The sequence below is a fragment of the Melospiza melodia genome, chromosome 12 (genome assembly GCF_035770615.1).
Source record: "Melospiza melodia melodia isolate bMelMel2 chromosome 12, bMelMel2.pri, whole genome shotgun sequence".
NCBI classification, from domain to species: domain Eukaryota; kingdom Metazoa; phylum Chordata; class Aves; order Passeriformes; family Passerellidae; genus Melospiza; species Melospiza melodia.
In genome coordinates this window covers 16,918,379-16,933,993 of record NC_086205.1, presented here as the reverse complement: position 1 = coordinate 16,933,993, position 15,615 = coordinate 16,918,379, and the positions used below count along the sequence as shown (strand labels likewise).

Below are 15,615 nucleotides of genomic sequence, written 5' to 3'. Positions count from 1 at the left end.
CCTGTAAACCAGAGGCTCGTGAAGCCTATGGGTATAGTTTCTAGCTTGTATTTGCATTAGAAGTCCCATAGGTTTTGTAAAGCAGGTAATGGAAGAGCTTTTTTCCATGTTTTGTGAGCCATATTTCAGGTTTATAATTAACAAAGGACACAAACCTCTCCTTGCATTACTAATCTTCAGGAAAATGTCATGGCCACCACCAGTGAAGATACTAAAACCAAATTTATCACTGGAATCTGGAAAAATGCCAATCCAGTGGTATCCTCATTTCTACCTTGCCTGTCCAGACATTTGCCTGACCCTGGTTTTCACTGCCCCAGGAGAGGCAGTGCAGTTGTGCTGGTGTACATCAGATAACAGAGATCCTGCACCGAGGCTGGTTGTGTAGAACTGGCCTCAGCCAGTGTTCTGCAAAAGAGAAGAAAACTGGGGAAAAATCTTAGAAAATAATCTTGGGAGACAATTTCCAAAAACATGGGGTGCTGCTGAGGAGCTCATAGAGTACTTTGAGCATCTACTTTGCCCAGTCCCTCTGGTTTCTCCATCTTATCAATGTACCAGCATGAAAATTTAGTAGCAGATATCTTTGGAAAGTGGAGGTTTCTCCTCTATAATGTATCACCAAAAAGGATGTTTGGAAAAGTCCTTTGGAAAGGACTTTTCCAAACAAGAGGAAAAGGCAGACAAGATTCCAGGCGAGAGGAAAGGTCCTCACGTCGGACCAGGAGAGGTTCTGATTCAGGCTAGATATCCAGAAGAATTTCTTAACTGAAGAATATTTATTTATTTTAAATCAAATTTCACTAGACTCTACCCCATATATTCAGCTCCATTTGCTCTAAAATCCATGCTGGTAGCTCAGCTGTTCCAGTTGGAGACATTGGGAACAGTGGGAAGGGAAAGACAATGAGGGCTAGCCAGGCTGCCACAGAATTTGGCAGTTTGGGATGACATAAGTAAATAAGTTGGATGGTTCTGCAATGTGATGGTTCAGCAGCAAAATGGACTGCTGTGGTAGTAACTGTAGTAACTTGGTTGTGCTAAACGCATGTGGATGTCTCAAAACTGGTTTCCCACAGTTTGTCATATCATAAAAGCTGTATTTTATCAATGAAATTATTTCTGAAATTTTCCCCACAGCTATAAGCACTTGTGATACCTATACTTAACTGTATCTCTCCCTGCAGAGGAATGTCATGTGGAAAGAAACACTAAAGGATTTTGCTGGTCCTAGAGCAGGGCAGCACTAAATAAACAGGCCTGAGTCTCTCAAAACACTGCTGCCAACTTCAGTGGGACCAGTGCCTGCTTGCATCAGCTTGTGATTCACTCAGAAAAAAAAGCCTAGTGATGGGCTGGACTTTTCTTAGTACAACTCTCTTGACTTCAGTGGAGTTTCCCTTGCAGTGAACTTGTTCTGACACACTCACATTGTGCAGTCTAGCAAAGTAGCAGAGGCTCTGGCTGGCAGGCCACAATCAAATTCCACTTCAAGTAACCCAGGCAGCCTGCTGCCAGGGGTTTGGAGCAAGGAGAGAGGCAGTGTGCCAAATTAGTTCTGTCCTACAGAACTGTGTTCTTTTATATTATTTAGTTATGCTGATGCTTACAAATGTATTTTAATGTAACAGTAGAAAGACTTGGGTTGGAAGGGACCTCAAAGGTCATCTAGTTCTAATCCCCCTGCCATGGGCAGGGAAGCCAGCCCCCAGACCAGGCTGTTCAGGGCCCCATCAACCTGGCCTCGAGCACTGCATCTACATGTTCTCTGGGCAGCCTGTGCCAGCACATCACCACCCTATGAGTAAAGAACTAAAGAACTTGGCTCTAACATCTAATCTAGATCTCTCCTCTTTTATTTTAAAACCATTTCACCTCCCTATCACTATCTGCCTGTGTAAAATACACTGTTCCTCTTTTTAAAAGCCCTCCTTAGGTACTGGAAGGCTGCAGCAAGGTCTCCCTAGAGCCTTTTCTTCTCCAAGCAGAACTACCCCAGCTTTCTTAGCTTGTTATCATAAGAGTGATGCTCAAGCCCTGCATTTTGTATTCTTTGTGGCTACCTCATCAGTGTTCAAAGCTCAGGGTGACTTCTGATCAAGTAGCCAGACCACCATCCCTGGAGCCAGCATGCAGTGTCCTGCAGTGTTTGCTGTGGGCACGAGCAGCACCAGGACTGCTCTGAAGGACAGGGTTTGTGCTGGCTCCTCTCCAGGTGCTGTTTGCCCCTCTGGCTTTGGGAGGCACTCTCACTCTCCTCTGCAGACACACTTGCTCTCCTCTGCTCGCTGCTTCTGCCGCTGAGTGTGACTGCCTGCCTTAGTAAGAGGAAGACAAGAGGAGTCTGTTCCAGGTTGCCAAGGAGATGCTGAGTAAGATATGTAAAGTCAATTACTTCACCAGAAAACAGCAGCATGAGGAAGAAAAATAAACCTAAAAAAAAATCCCTCTTCTAGGATGAGCATGCTTATTTCTCAAAGCATGGGACTAGAATGCTAGAATGACTAGAATCATTAACCATTTGTACCTCAAATTCTGGTAAGATATTGTTGGGAAGAAATAAATTTCCCTGTGACAGGAAATTTTACGTAGAAAGTGTTTGGAACAGATAGGCACAAGTCTACTTGTAGGCCTAGTATGAACTACTCAATTTCTTTGAAAATGCTGGAAGAAATCACCTCACTGTGATTTGTAGGAGCTGAGGAATAAGACACTTCCCTTCACACACTTTCACACAGAAATTCTCTTCAGAATTTCCCATGGATAATTTCCCTCTGACAAATTGTGACCAGCTCTCTCCTTACTCTTAAGAAATGGGAGCTGACCATTGCCAAAGTACTAAACGATGGATTTCACTTGTGGATTTCAATGAAAACAAAAGGACTATTTTTCATGAGAAGATAAACACTTCCATACACCAAAAATATTTGTGGGAGGTCTTAGCTTCCTCTGACCAAGGAAAAAGCCCTCCCCTGTTGCTTCTCCCTCCCTTGTCCAATTAGTTCCAACCACAAAACCTAACAACAAGCTACCATGGCATTCTCCTAACATCCTGACTGGTACCCAAGTCAGAGGAGGCTGACTTAGTTGAGTGAGATTCTTCTTTGATGAAAAAGTGATTCCTTTTCTTTACTGTTTCCTGGCATAGATGGTCACAGACACTGGTATCTCAATGGCTGCCTGGTTGCTGTGATTGCAGAGACACTGGGTTTTGGTCTCTTTGAGGCTCTCTCCCTGCCAGTGTTTCTTTTTCTATTGCTGAGAAAAAATGAGATTTGGAAAACTGAACTTTCATGACTGTAGCAGTGGGTATCCGAAACCTACTCCTGCATTCTTGGCAACATTCTGCAAATACTGAATCACAAGTCTTGACTGATACACCATTCAATCTGCTCTGCTATGTCTGATTTGCATTCACATTTCTTTTAGCTCTGTTTGTTTCTTACAAATGCATCAGAGTAGTCAGTGTGAATCCCAGGGTGGTGTACTGGAAGCTGTATCTTGGAGCCTGTGACTTCAAAAAAAGCCAGCAAAATTCGTTTTCACTGGGCTGAGCTCAGAATCCGTTTTGCTCTATAAAAAGGGCCATAATTTTTTGAGCATTTTCATTTTTTTTATTATTTAAATTTAGCTGTGACTGAATAGACTGACTTTATAGCTGGTGAAAATGTCCCTCTACAGCATTGCAGGTGCAAAGGTAAAGTTATATAGTAGCTTAGTAATAATGTTATCTTTTAGATGAATGCAATTGTGATTTACAAGCCTGTGAATCTTAGAAGTTCTTATAACAAAGGATTGTTGTTGTGGGAGTGGCCTTTCAGAGGATGTGAACTCCATGACTGCTATTTCTTGTGGCAGCCCCATGGTCCCTGGTTGCCAGTCCCAGCCCAGCGAGCAGGGATTACACACTGTCACCTCCCTGCAACTGAGCAGGGGCCATGATTTGATTGCTCTTGGGAGTCTGGGGGAAAGACTTCAGTCCATCTTAAATTAAAATCATAGATAGCAAAGGCAAACAAGTATGTACCAGAACATTAAAATCATCTTGGCTAAATGTCCTTCAGTGAAAACGATCTTATTTTTGTCTAAAATTAATATCAGAAGGAGATATGGCAACAGGTTTTCTAGGAAAACTAATATGCTTTGTTGCAGCCTGAGATAAATGAAAATGATGATTACATCTGTCACAATCAGAATCACAGAATGGTTGAGGTTGGAAGGGACCACAGGAGGTCATCTAGTCCAACCTCCCGGCTCAGGCAGGGTTTCCTGGAATATGTTACTCAGGGCTACATCTTGACAGTTTTTTAATATCTCTGGAGAGTGAGACTCTCCAACCTCACTGTGAAACCTGCAGGGCAATCTGTCTGGGGAACGGTCTCCCATAACTGGTCTCAAAGCATTCTTGCAGGAAAATGTGCTGGCCTGCTACAGTCCATCAGTAGTTTGGGCTCCTTTTTTTCACCATGCCTCCATCAGCATTTTCAGGAGAGATTCCCACTAGGCCAGTTCAGGATATGGGAGACCAGAGCCTAGTTGGAAGTGGGCTGAATCCCTTTCACATCATTATTATTATTATGAGACTTCATCTTTCCTCTTCTCCTACATTGAGACTATTAATCTCTACCAATGCAGAGGAGATTGCTGGTTCAGTGCATCCCCACTTCTCTGTGAGTGTATGAATCCCACTGGCCCATCCTCTACAGAGTGATAGAGAGAGTGCTATCCAACACCAGACAACTTTACCGCAGCATCAGCAGGTGCAGCTGAGGCTGGGGTAGCCATATGCCTTGTTTATGTGGTGGTGGTGTGCTTTTGTTGCCTTGCTATTACATAACAGTCATTAACTGGAAAGTTGTGGAACAGAATTTGAGAGAGCTGATGTCTCCCACCAGGGACCCGAGAGAGAGAAGATTTCCTGACTACAAAAACATCTGTCAAATGTCTGCCTCTGTCAAAGGCTTACACAGCCAGCACCTTCTTAGGGTTACAAATTTCTTTTAGAGAAAAATATATTCTAAGAAGCAGATCTTAATCCTTCAACTATTGCTACAATGAAGCCTTAGAATAAGATTTCTTGCAGTATAACACTTTGGAAACGTACATGCCAGCAGTGGTAAAAAAACTGATACTTGGAAACCAAATCTGTTTCAGTTGTGTGCACTCAGACATTACTTCTGATTTGCTTAACATGCATCTTCTATCCAGTCCATCTGAAAAAAGACCAACTTAATGAAGCCCAAAGATGTAAGGTCTTTAGATATTTTCATTATATTGTGGATGAAGGAAGAACTGTGGGGTGGTGAGCATCAGACAACAGAAATAACATTGATACGTGTCTTGATTTATTGTAAAGCAGCCATATGGCAAAGTTTTTGTTTCTGAATAGACAGCAGAATTCTCTCAGAAGTTGCCACACAGGAAATCCCTAAGGAATCCTTACAGCAAAGAGACAGGTGGCCACGAGCTGTCCCACCACACATGTTGCTGTCAGAATGGAAATACAACCCTGACAGAGCTACAGCTCTCTGTCCCACAGTAGCAATCAATTCCTGCCTGCCTCATCTGCCATTGCTTTCTTTAGGAAGGAACTGCTCTTTCTGCTGTACATTCCAGCTCTCTGGTTTGGCTTGGCTCCAGGACAAAGAGGAATTTGTGGAAGTTGGCAGCACCTTCAGCTGCAAATTACAGCACACCACAACATCACTGAATACCTTCCCCATCTTTAGGCAATGAATTTTGTCATCTCCTTTCCTGTTGGCATCATTTCTTGATAGACAGTGAAAATTTCAGTCACCTTGTAGATAGAACATTTTCCTGTTCATGAAACAAGCTAAACCTGATTTAAATATTAACATTTATTTGTCTGCAAAATAAGCGCTCCACGCCCAATGACCTGTGCTCTATCCCACCCACAGACAGAAGCCTCACCCAAAATATAATCCATGGTCATTGTCCTGTCAATGCAGACAGTCTTGTTCAAGCAAGAGACACTTTGACAGTCAAAGGCAGGGCCCTCAGTAAAATTATTTTGGCTTCCAAATGGATGAGTCTAGGGGAGACACTCTGTTTGATGTCTGTTGTGATGACACACTGGCAGATAGGTGCTCTGTAAGGCAGAATGGGTCTGGACCTAAGCATTCCTGAGATCAAAGTCAGTGGGTAAATTGCTGGTGCATTTTACTGAGTCATGACAGGATACAGGAAAATGACATTAATTAGACAAGGTTTTACTGCCACCCACACATTGCGTGTCCCTGCTAAGATCAGGCTTCACGTCAGAAAAGGGGCAGTACAAAAGGTCAATGACGGACAGGCAGGGCCTGAAAGACCTTGAGTCCTGACAGATGAAGATGAGAGAAGGAAAGGATTTTTGTCTCTGTGCTATAGGTAGACAATGGAGGATCTCCAAAGTGCATGCTGCTGCTCAGGGCCCTGAACCAGCTGATAACACTTGGTGTTACTAAAAACACCAAGTTTGGATGGGCAGAGGCAGCACCCTTTGACATTACCTTGAGCTGGCACACCTCTCATCCCATCTTCACAGAATCCTGGAACAGTCTGGATTGGAAAGGACCTTAAAGCTCATCTAGTCCCAACCCTCCTGCCATGGGCAAGAACATCTTTCACTAGACCAGATTGTTCAAAGCCCCCTTCAGCCTGGCCTTGAGCACTTCCAGGGATGGGAGTCCACAACTTCTCTGAGCCTTACCACCCTCACAGTAAAGAGTTTCTTCCTAATATCCCATCTCAATCTACTCTCTATCAGTTTGAATCCATTCCCCCTTCTCGTGTAACTACATGCTCTTGTAAATAGTCTCTCTCCATCTTTGTTGTAGATTCCCTTCAGGTACTGGAACATCACAATTAGGTCACCTCTAAGCCTTCTATTTTCCGCATGGAACAGGCTTACCAGGTCTGTACTCTGTGAGCACAGTTAGATTGTTTCCAGACCAGACTGGTGATTGCACAGCCACACTGGCTCTCCAACCCAAAGGTTTTGTTAATTTCTTGGTATCAGGTTTAGTATGGCCAAGTCAACATCTGGATGCACACTGGTACATCCACCCTTCTCTACGTGAACAGGCTGCAGGGACTAGGATTTAACCATGGGTCTTCTGTCCAGTACCTAACTGAAAAGAAATTTTCATGTTGGCCTCCAGTAAAAAGCCTTCATTAATACCTTGATGTATTTCAAAGCTGAAGAGTTGGCAGAGGGCACCTAGTTGCACACATTTCACCATCTACTTATTTCAATCTGAGGAAGATTCAGGGTACCCAAGGGCAATAAAACGGTGGTATTTCTTTAGTAACCACTGCAGTAAGAATAGATAAATAGATTTCATTGTTCAGTGTCATTCATCACCCCATAACTCACTTAAAGAATCCTGATATAGAGAGATGATGAAACAACCTTGAAGAAAAAGTTAATTTTCTGTGAAGTTTAAAATCCTTTCAGAAATTTGAGGGAATTTCCTAAATGGCCTTTTATAGATTCCTTTTGTTTTCCCAAAGAGTGTTTTAGGTACCATCTTTTGTCCGTATGTACCTCAGAGTATGTCTTTTCTGTATTGAGACTTTTTGCTCACAGGTTTCAGGAAGGGTTTGTGATTTGCCATGCTTCTATCTAAGGATCCTACTTTGTTGTACCTGGAAATGTTGAAAATATTAAGCTGTCTAAGATGCCCCATCTGTCACTTTCAGATGCAAATGACTACAAGGCCCCTGTTCAGCTTCTAGTCTGCACCATCAACCTGAGAACCAGACAACCCTTAAGACTTCATTTACATAATACTCTCAGTCCTGCAATGTCAAAGGGCACCAATTGGAGTATTCCACTCATCTTTGTACTTTCTACAGCTACAGTCTAAGACAATTAAAGAACATGACTCAAGACATGTCTACACAATGCAGTGCAATGCAGAGATTTTCAGCTACCACTGATTCATCCCATTGTGGAAGTTCCTCTGACTCACAGAAGTCATTAAAAACTATGAGATTATGTATAGCTTCCAGAGATAAAAATTCTGCTACAAGGCTTCAGATCTTTCAGTGTCTTCAAAGTCCCAGAGATTGTGTTAGTTAGGTGTGAAGGGTTAAAATATTTTTCTGAGGGGGCAAATATTTAAATGACATGCATTTGTAGTTCCTAGTAAAAGGCAGCCTAAAAGACCAACAGATAACTGGTAGAAATTGACAATCTTCTGGTTTACTGCATTGAGTCTTCAGGATATTTCACTTCTGCCAATCCTAATAAAACCCTGAGGAAACTTGGTTTTCAGAGACCATCAGCAACTCAGACTGAAAGTCTTGAAATGGAGACAATCAAAACAAACACTTTTGAGAATTTGAGCCATTAAAAGCAGGACTCTTCTGCTATCTTTATTCATGAATGATATAGCCAACCTGAACAGTTTGGGAGAACCTAAGCCTCAGGTTTGGCTTTTCTGGGATACTCCAAGCAGAACACCTGTCATTTAAAAGCACCACCCCCAAAAATCAGTCCAAAATTCTACTTGGCTTGTGCTTTAAAATTCTAGTGACTTTTTCCTTGTTAAAGGCTATTATGTTCTCTCTTTAAAAAGTAATACTAATTTGCTTGTAGAGAAGCGCATTTAACAGTGCTGCCCTTTTCTAACACCGCATCTGTTCAGCCCCACTACAGTTTAGTCAGATTCCTGCAACTGAATTTCCTCTTCTGGCTCCATTTAGTGCATTTAGCAAGCTTTGGACCAGCTGTATGTGAGTAAAGCCTCATTTACCCAGCACCAAAGTGCAGCTAAGGATTAAACAGGTTAATTATTAGGAACCAGATCTGCTGCAACCCTGGTTCCTCTTCACTATCAAGCTGCTGCCTCAATTCCACTGGACACAGACATGTAGGAGAATGCCCACAGCCTGGTCAGAGTGACAGGAACAGCAGGGCAGCTCAGACACATGGAACAGGTAGAACAAAGTGCTGTGCTCTTCTCCTAGAAAGCAGCAGCCAAAGCAGTGGCAGATCAAATAGATCACCTGCAAGTACTGAAACAGCTGAAGTGTGAGGAACTAATAAAAGCCACTGGTAATGCCATGAGGCAGCAGAGGCAGTGAGTGTCATGTTGCTGGTAACTTTAAGGTATCATTACAAAGCTGAGGAAATACTTCCCTTTTTAGCATGTTTTAACAAGAGAGAAACTTACTATGCACAAGAAAATTATTTCACCACCAGCAAAACAGTGTTTAAAAAAAAAATCAAAAACAAACCAAGGAAACCTCTCATACAGCCTATAGATTCCAAGATTAAGTAATTTCATAATGACGTAATTTAAAAGTATCTGGGCTGCTTCCTTCACTATACTCTCATTCTCTGTAGGCATTATGCCATTTAAGAACATTTTTAAATTTGATTTATCCAACAATATGTTTTTCAATATTCTTAGCTTCTTCTACCTGTTCTCTTCCAAATGATTTCAATGTTCTCAGCAGGTTTCTTGAACCTTTGACTCCAGACTAATACAGCGTGTTTCAAATGACAGCATGCTGCCACAGCTGACTCAGTATTCCCAGTCACAACTGACTCAGTATTCCCAGCCCCAAATCAGGGTAGCCCTTCTGTTTATGATATTGAATTCTGCTGATTTTACACTGCGAAGATCCAGTCTGTTGGAAAGCTTCTTTAGCCCTGTCACCTTCCTTGAATTTTACCCTGTATTTTGGTAACAGGAGTAGAGTTGTGTATTTCCCTTAAGTGAACATCCATGTATATTACAAGCACTACAGATCTCTGTACCACCATTCTCTAGGTTGCCTTATCTAATATATCCATAATGTCTCATCTGAACACCCTATCAGTCAGAATTTTATGGTTTCCTCCATATCATTGCTCAGATTATGAAACAGCATACACCCAAGAAATCAGCCTAAGTTCCACACCCAGACTGCAATAATCCCTTGTTTATAGTTACCCAATAATCCCTTGTTTATAGTTACCCACTGGTGTTTAGCAAATAATTCAGCTGGGAAAGAGGCTCCTCAAGAATTAAAACATTCTCACAAAAACATTTAGCACAGTGGATAGGATGTGGCTTTTCTAGAGAATTGCATTGACTTCCAACTGTACTGGCTGCCAGGTAGAGACCATGTGAAAACATTTTTACTTACAAGGGGGTTTACTCAGGTATTCATAGCATGTGAATGGCCACACACAGGTATGTTAGATGTCAGTTCTACAGAAGCAGGGCATCTCTTTGAAAACATCCTCAGACATCTCTACAGCTTCAGGCATCAAAAAGTCTTTAATTAAAGGACCACAGCACAGTTTGACCACAGCCATCATGTGCAGCACTGGGATTATTCAAGCATTAGGGGAATAATGGACTAGCCCTAATGGTTGCCTCCTCCTCACACTTTTACCCTTGCTTCATTTTAGGCAGCCTTCTCAGTGTCTAATGGTGTCTGGAGATAGCAGAGGTGACAAAAATTAGCAGGAATAGCATCAAACAAGATTAGAGAAACTACTGTCTTTCTTCTCTTATTGTCCCCAGTTTTGGTCCCAGGGTGTTTAACTCAATAAGTTTTGCTTCAATCTAGTGCAGAGAGAGAATTGTTTGTGGAATTCAGTCCTAAAGTTAGGAGGAATAGGAAGAAAAGACTACGCCTAAAGATGTATGCAAGTGCATTAAAAAAATTATTTGCCAAACATTGAGGAGCTTTATCCTCAGTTTCATAGAATTCCAAGTTTGGAGTCAGCAAAATGTTCAAGAAAGCTCAAAAGCATCTGAGGCCTTGGCTAGGCTTACCAAGGTCAATAGGGCAAAACATAGGCCTGCCAGAAGATGTTCTTAAAACTCTTATTGAACTGGTCTGAAAGATGAATATGATCTTATCAATCTCAGGAAATTAATCAAAAGCCAAAGGTCATGGTAGCTGGATATCTGACTTAACAGAAAAGCCCAAGATTTTCAAACCTAGAGCAAATCTAGAATATGTGGAGATCTAGAGGGCTAACTGAAACAATTCTTTTCTCATTTTTCTCGTTTTGTCTGAAGATATTAAATCAGCTGACAGCTTTGTACAGTCATCAAGAAGTGGCTTGCAATGAAGAAGTAATTCCACAGGTCCACAAACAGGAACAGATGCTGGACCCCAGCCAGTTAGGTGCCAGGCCGTGCTGTCACAGTGCACATCAAAGCTCATTCTTTTAACACCTGGTAGTGCAAGAATGAAGTTTGGACTCAAGGAAGAAATCAATGCCATCAGCTTACTCAACAACTAAGTTTCCCACTTATCAAAATCAGACCAGACACGAGAAACCAAACTAAAGAGTGACTCTGGCACAAACAGAAAATTGCTATGGCGTTACTGCAGGATGCCCTGAATGTGTAAGCCCCACAGGAGACTGTGTGAAAGGTAAAATCATCTCAGCTTGTAGAATCTCTCCCTGTGAGAAGACAGCTGGTGTGACACGCTGGGGACCTCCCACCATGGTGTCCATCCATGTACCAGCCTCTTCCTTTCCCAGTCAGAGAGGCATCACACCACAGCCCCCAGCTGGCTGCAGCACAGGCCCCTCATGCAGGAAATGTGACCCCTGGGCCCAGGGATGGCAGCTAGGCCCGGGGACAGGAGCTAGGTCCAGGGACAGGAACCAGGCCCAGGGATGGGAATCAGGCCCAGATGCAGCAGAGGCTCTGTGGGCAGCCAGGACCCAGCCTACAGCCAGGCAGGGCTGGGCTGCTGCAAGGCCAGAGAGTGGCCCCAGGCTGGGCTGCTTCTAGTTCAGGTTTTGAGTACCAAAATCAACTCCTTGCTTCTGGGATCACCTGTAAACTCCAGCTTCTGTTCCCACATCTCTGGCACGTGCCTCAGCCCGTTGGCAGGCAGAGGAAATGCTCTTAGCAAGGCCAGCTGTAAGCCCAGGGACTTACAATGGTGGCTCTCAGAGTGATTGACCATTGTACCTCCCAAAGCACACCATCTCCTACCAGAACCAGGGAAATCTGGCAGTGTCTCAGCCATTTGCCTCAAGGAGAGAAGCCTCACCCTTCACCACGCTTTCTAACCCACAGGTTTTCATTTCCCCCATGGCTACCACAAGGCAATTTGGTCACCTTCATGCCTTTAAGGCTATAATCTGCTTGTGTGCCCACAGGCTCCATCACTGCTGCGGTTTCACTTTGGTAAAACCTAAGTGCTTTACAAATTGTGTGAACGCTCCAATCCCTGAGCTAAACAGGTAATTTCATTCACATTCTTCCTCTACCAACTCGCTCATTCCCTGTGAAGAATTAAATACACTCAGTCCAGAAATCTAGGCTGACTCACATGGGATGCAGGAGACCAAGGTACAAGAACTCACCCTGCAGAACAGACATTGGAGATAAAGGAAAAGCCAGGTTCCCTTTCCAGCCTGTGACGTCTGACAAGACCTATCATCTCTTACTGTTCCACCCTGAAAACCAGGAACAAAGCAGCAGCTCTGAAATCTCAGCTTGAGGAAAAGAAAATCAGAAGGGGAAACCATGTGTGGTTAATAATAAATAATAAATTATATAAATAATAATAAATTAGTGCAGTAATTTATTGTACCTAGTCCCTTAAGCACAGTGGTTTAGAGACCTGTTTCTGTATGTCAGCATGCAAAGATAGCCCAGAGAAACATTTTATAGCTCATGGTCACATAAAAGATTTTTCTAAGTATATTATCATACTATTTTCTTCATTTTATGTCTCTCCTGGATTTGCATGTTAACATAAAGCAGAAGAACTGTGGGATAAAACGAAAGTCATTTTCCATAGTAAAATCTTAACTGATTTGCATGTTTAATTTTTATTTAGGTTTATTTTTTTTCATAAAGCTTTTCTCCCAGATTATCCTCTGCTATGCTTCTACAGCAGGCCTGAAATAAAGACAACTTGCCAGGACTTGGGGGTGTCATGCACTCCATCTTTAAAAGGCTTATTAAAAACTACAAGGAAGATTTATGGCTTTGCTTTTCTTCGAAGTTGTGTACTACCAGCATTATCAGTGAGAGGGGAACTGCCTCTGCTTCTGTTTCCCAGCTTTACTTGGATGTTTCTCTAACCTTGCTAATTCTCCCATTTTGATCCAAGTCTTAAGAAATTATTTTCATAAAGTGAAAATTGTGCACTGAAGTGAGTATTTTTGATTTACAGGTGGTGATTTGCTTATAAACAAAAACAAAAAAAAGAAAAATTCTACTTCTTTGAAAATCTGATAACATAACCCAATGGTGACCTGGAAACTTTGAGCGTTGGGCGCTGAAGAAAAGCAGAGTTGTGAGCTTTGTGATTATTAAGCCGTCACACAATTACTTCTGAAGCCCAACACAAAATCTGGACACTTAGAGTTGTAGCACTATGTACTATCCAGGTAAATATCATGTCCTCTCTTGTCTGGTTCAGCTATTAGAGAAAGGCCTGTCTGCTCTGTAATTTGTTATTCCTGACTAGAGCACATTTATAGACACTTCTGCATGCATTGCTGAAGGCAGGTGTGAAGAGAACCTCATTTCAAGATGGATATCAACTCCTAATTACATTTTTAAATCTTCACAATGGGAATGGTCAAACACAGGAATCACAGAAGGCCCCAGATATGTTGTGGTGTTTCCTTCTTGATTGGGCAAGGGCCAGACCAACATTATGTAATCTTTGAGTTACTTAGATTTTTAGCAGGGTGTGAACCAGGTAACTTTTAGAACTTCCTTTTTTTTTTGATAATTCTGCAATTTGTATGCATTGCCATGGGCCTGCCGAACTAGGGAACCTTGGCTGATATAATTCCAGATGAATCAAGGCATTGCTGTAATTTTACTCATACAATTACACACATGGGCATATTATCCTGAAATAAGGGTAAAATATTCTGGTAGTATTGATCTGATCTGCAAACTGGAGTATTATTGTTCAATTTTCTTATGTACAACAAAAGAAAGAAGGACGGATTGTACATGGTAGACATATCTGCTCTCAATAGGGCATCTCTGCAGGTGTCTCAAAGAGTTTTCCAGCTCTGCATTTTAAAGTACGTGGAATTTGCTTACTTCCACGGAAGCTTCTAGATTGCTGGGATGATATGATTTTGTTGTTAGGGCAATTTATCTTTCTGAATCATGTTAATAGTGACTTATGTTCTTGTTCCTTTGAGTATAACACAGTGATGCTTTTCAAGAAGTAGGTACATAATAAATCACTGACTTGATTGCCATGGCTTTGGCATCCTTGTTTCCAAGAACTATTTGTTTCCTTGGTTTGATGTTCATTTCCCAACCCACATCCTCCATTCAGGCTTTCTTTCAGCAGTGAGATTCTCCTTTGCCAACTCTTTCTATCTACTAAATGCTAAAATAACATACCCAGTGGCTTTTCTCTTGGGTCCATATCCACTGCTGTAGGCACTCTTTCTCCACAGATTATATTGTTTTTAATGGTTGAAAGATAATTTCTTAATCTAGATCTTCAAAGCAATTTATATGAATGCATTCTTTTTGATAATTAACATTTCAATTTGCAGCACCATGGTAGTTGATAGTCTTCATATTTATCTATATGCATTTGATTTTAAGATTCAGTGGCAAACAGAGAAGCTTAGAAGTGTGTAAACTTTGAATTTTGACCAGCAGAACCCAAACTGAAATATTTTCTCTTGATCAAAATACAGTTATGTTATCTAGAATGTTACACTTTGAGTGGACTCAATAGGTTAGAAAATGCTATCCAACTGTCTTGGTTTCTGAAAATGGAAATCACAGTCATTCACTTAAAAAAAAAAAAAAATCATTTTCTGTGGTCAGTTACATGCCCTAAACTTTGTTCACACAAGTTTTTATGAGTATATAAGCCTGCAAACACACCCAGGTGTCAGCTGGAGTACTAAATGCCTTGTGATAAGGAACCCTGTGTACCTCAAGAGACACAAGCCTTGTTTTCCTGCATAGCTCCAAATCAAGTACTCTAATGTAAATACAGTTCACTCCAAAGCAAACAACAGAATCACTCTGCTTTGAACCCATCAATGACACAAGTGAGTTCCATTTCAGGTTTGTTCATTTCACTTCGGGTGCAGAACAAAGAGCAATAGCAATGCATTCCACAACCTTCATACTTTGCTAGGGTCTAGAGGGGATTTGATTTGTGATCTGTGAACAGACTGTGCAACAGGTTAACTTTCCTCTTTCTCTGATTGTAAAAGTGGCAGGAGCTGCTGGACTGAGACTTATCTTAGCTGAACTCAGTCACGTCTCAGTGTGTTTTTCCATAAAGTGAGCAGGGAGTTTTCTGTGATCTAGGTAACAGCACTGCATAGCTCCCAGTAGTCATGGGAAGCATAGGATTTAGATCAGAAAAGGCCATATGAATAAATTTTGGCAAGTTTCTTAATGTTTAAGTAATTTATAATTTTGCATCTCTAAAAATTTACATAAAACCAAAATTTTATTATAACCTTTTTGTGAAGCAACTGTAGTAACAACTTATAATAGCTAAATTGCACAAACCATTTGCTATTCAAAGGCCTGTCTTACAGAAGAGGCTGAAAGTGACCATACCTTACAACTGGGACTTGTAAGGAAGCGGATTTATCCAGAAGACAAGAGATGGCAGAAGTCATCC

The 15,615-nt window shown here is 41.7% G+C and overlaps 1 long non-coding RNA gene across 1 annotated transcript in view; it reads right to left on the bottom strand.

The window, feature by feature from the left end:
- LOC134423717 (uncharacterized) overlaps positions 1–15,615 on the bottom strand; it is a 36,628-nt gene extending 21,013 nt beyond the window's left edge. The window contains exon 1 of the long non-coding RNA XR_010029186.1: positions 15,552–15,615. This is a non-coding gene — a long non-coding RNA (uncharacterized LOC134423717). The remainder of the gene's footprint in view (positions 1–15,551) is intronic.